The sequence below is a fragment of the Sapajus apella genome, unplaced genomic scaffold, assembly GCF_009761245.1.
Source record: "Sapajus apella isolate SASKATOON/1434 unplaced genomic scaffold, GSC_monkey_1.0 scaffold199, whole genome shotgun sequence".
Lineage (NCBI taxonomy): Eukaryota > Metazoa > Chordata > Mammalia > Primates > Cebidae > Sapajus > Sapajus apella.
The window spans coordinates 1-4,022 of NW_022437139.1; positions in this window are offsets into that span (position 1 = coordinate 1).

Genomic DNA, 4,022 nt, shown 5'->3' on the forward strand with positions numbered 1-4,022 from the left:
TTGCACTCCAGCCTGGGTAACATGAGTGAAACTCCGTCTCAAAAAAAAAAAAAAAAAAGAAAGACGGGGTTTCACCGTGTTGGTCAGGCTGGTCTTGAACTCCCGACCTCAGGTGATCCACCTGCCTTGGCTTCCAAAGTGCTTGGATTACAGGCGTGAGCCACCACGCCCGGCCCACAGTTTCTTTTTTATGGCTTTACAAACAATGGAAATAAAAAGGATCTCTTGTGTGCACTCATGGGGTATACTTACATATGTAAATAATTTTGCAGCCAGCCTTATATATGAAGAAACTTATGTCTTGATAGATAAAAGATGAAGGGCCACTGTGGGTGAGAAATTTTAATGGGAAATTTGTTGCACATGATATCAAAAACAATATAAGTCACTTCTCTTGGAGTAATATTAAGTTAAAGAGAAACTTATTCACAATAGGTTAAAGAGCATTGCCAGGAGGCCATTACTCTTCTGAGTGGACATCATTTTTAGGTCTGTTTATTCGATGGCTTAAAGTAAATGAGTCAATGATTAGAAATTCCTTTCCCGGCTGGACGCGGTGGCTCAAGCCTGTAATCCCAGCACTTTGGGAGGCCGAGGCGGGTGGATCACGAGGTCAAGAGTTCAAGACCATCCTGGTCAACATGGTGAAACCCCATCTCTACTGAAAATACAAAAAATTAGCTGGGCGTGGTGGCACGTGCCTGTAATCCCAGCTACTCAGGAGGCTGAGGCAGGAGAATTGCCTGAACCCAGGAGGCGGAGGTTGCGGTGAGCCGAGATCACGCCATTGTACTCCAGCCTGGGTAACAAGAGCGAAACTCCGTCTCAAAAAAAAAAAAAAAAAAAAAAGAAAAAAAAAAAACGTATGGGGGCCTGGGCAGTGGCTCACGCTTGGAATCCCAGCACTGTGGGAAGCCGAATCGGGCAGATCATCTGAGGTCAGTTGTTCAAGACCATCCTGGCCAACGTGGCGAAACCCCATGGCTATTAAAAAATATAGAAAATTGGCCGGGCGCGGTGGCTCAAGCCTGTAATCCCAGCACTTTGGGAGGCCGAGGCGGGTGGATCACGAGGTCAAGAGATCGAGACCATCCTGGTCAACACGGTGAAACCCCCGTCTCTACTAAAAAATACAAAAAATTAGCTGGGCATGGTGGTGCGTGCCTGTAATCCCAGCTACTCGGGAGGCTGAGGAATGAGAATCGCCTGAACCCAGGAGGCGGAGGTTGTAGTGAGCGGAGATCGCGAGATCGCACCACTGTACTCCAGCCTGGGTAACAAGAGCGAAACTCTGTCTCAATTAAAAAAAAAAAAAAAGTATGAGAGTCACCGGATAATATCAAAGCACTTAATCATAAAGTTGTTCAAGTATTGTAGAGCACGCAGCTATGGTTTGTAGTTTGTGGTCTATGGGCGGAGCTTGAATAAAAGACTTTTTTTTTTTTTTTTTCAATTTATAAAGATGGGGTTTCACCATGATGGCCAGGCTGGTCTTGAACTCCTGGCCTTAGGTAATCCACCCACCTTGGCCTCCCAAAGTGCTAGGATTACAGGCGTGAGCCACCGCGCCCGGCAATAAAAGACTTTTATAAGCTGCATGATGAAGAAAATTCAATTTAGTATTTGGTTAGGTAAAGTTACCTAGTCTCTAATTTGTATGATCGTGTTGGCTTTTTTGGTTATGTAATCCGAGTTTAATTGGCAGTTTATAGTTGGTTAAGCCCGAATTTTGTTTTCTCCGATGTAGTATAGTTTACAAAAAAAAAAAATGCATTTTAGGACCGGGCGCAGTGGCTCAAGCCTGTAATCCCAGCACTTTGGGAGGCCGAGGCGGGTGGATCACCAGGTTGAGAGATCGAGACCATCCTGGTCAACACGGTGAAACCCCGTCTCTACTAAAAAATACAAAAAATTAGCTGGGCATAGTGGTGCGTGCCTGTAATCCCAGGTACTCAGGAGGCTGACGCAGGAGAATTGCCTGAACCCAGGAGGCGGAGGTTGCGGTGAGCCGAGATCATGCCATTGCACTCCAGCCTGGGTAACAAGAGCGAAACTCTGTCTCAAAAAAAAAAAAAATGCATTTTAGTTAGATTTTTTTCAAAGTAGAACTCCTGGGACTAGAGCCACCTCAGTCTAATTGCCTGCCACTGAATTATTTTCACGGTCCACAGGGGACTTCTTTTCCTCTGCATTTTTTTATTTGTGTCCCATCAAGGTCTCAAGTCTACCCCTTCCTCCCTGTTCTTTGAGCTTAATTCTGATTTGCGGTAAGATACCAGATTTCCAGTGTCATTGAGATTCCCAAATGCCAACTTCCCCTCCCTAATACACATTATCAACTATTTTTTTTTTTTTAAAGGTGGGGTTTCACCATGATGGCCAGGCTGGTCTTGAACTCTGGACCTCAGGTGATCCACCCACCTCGGCCTCCCAAAGTGCTAGGATTACAGCATGAGCCACAGCGCCCGGCCATATTGTCAACTATTTGTCCTTTATTGTACATTTGATTGTATTTCAGTTAATAACTCTTTGCCAAAGCATTGGATGGCACTAGATTAATAACTGTCTCTGTTTGTAAATATTTCCCATGAGAAGAAAGCAAATAATAATCCATGACACTGTATTGTAAAAAAAATCTCTGCGCCTATTTCTTTTATCTTCCCTAGGCACAGAATTCTTATCAGAATATTGTTGGGTCAAGGTTTCCATTTGGTAACTCGATGCGCTGATGGGTCATCGACCACTCTTCAGTTTTTTCCTGGTCCTGGGTTTCGGTACTGTCTGGGGATACGGCAAGATGCCCGCCATGGTGGCTGTGTTGGCTGAAGTGTCTGGTGACTATCGGCTCCTGGGGCATTGTCTCTCATAGGACAACCTGAGGTATGACGTGTATCCTCAGGGAAGCAGGTAGATACCCTGGGACTGAGCTCACTCTCCTGGTGTACTCTTTCTTTGAAAAGCTAGCTCCTTGAGACATTAAAATTGACTTCACCTAACCCAGCTTCTATTTCTTGAAGACACACTGCAGGTCAGCAAAAAAGATGCTGGTATTGAAAGAAAAACACAGAAATATTTTTTGCCCCCTAGATTCTCTAAGATTTTGTGAGTCAAAAAATAGTATCTCATAAGACAGAAAAAGAAAAAAAACTCACCCCAGTGAAATGGTTCAAGAACTTGCAGAGTAAAATGAACTTGGGGCAGTCACTGGGGCATAATTGTAGCGTCTGTTGAGAGGTTGTCGTTGAGAAGTTTAGTGAGCAGGATGGGCTGGGAGAATCTTTCAAGTGATTGAATGGCCTGACTTGACACATAGGTCAGGCACATCTGTTTTCTAATCAGCACTTTCAGTCTGTGGATTTCTCACCTTGAATCATTTGTTCATCTATTTTGACTTTAGCTTATTTTAACTGTAAATTGCATTTAATTAGTTAAAATTAAAAAGGCAAAAAATATTTGCACTGGGTGTAAAAGAAGTGGGTTTCAGAAAACAATTTAAATCACCGGGCACAGTGGCTCACATCTGTAATCCCAGCACTTTGGGAGGCTGAGGCAGAAAGATCACAAAGTCAGGAGTTTGAGATTAGCCTTACCAACATGGTGAAACCCCGTCTCTACCAAAAATACAAAAATTAGCCAGGTGTGGTGGTAGATGCCTGTAATCCCAGTTAGTCAGGAGGCTGAGGCAGGAGAATCACTTGAACCTGGGAGGTGGAGGTTGCAGTGAGTCGAGATCACGCCACTGCACTCCACTCTAGCCTGGGCAACAGAGCGAGATCTGACTCAAAAAAAAAAAAAAAGAAAAGAAAGAAAAAAAGAAAACAATTAAAATTTTATTATATATTCCATTTGTTAAGAATTCTCATTCACCACTTTTTTGTCAGAGTGACTTTAAACATTTCCTCAGGTGTGCTTATGGTGGGGAGATTTTTTTTTTTTTTTTTTTTTTTTTTTTGGGGGGGGTTTTCTTTTTTTTCCCCCGGGGGGGGGGAATGGGGGGGGGTCGGCCGCCCGCCACCCCCCCC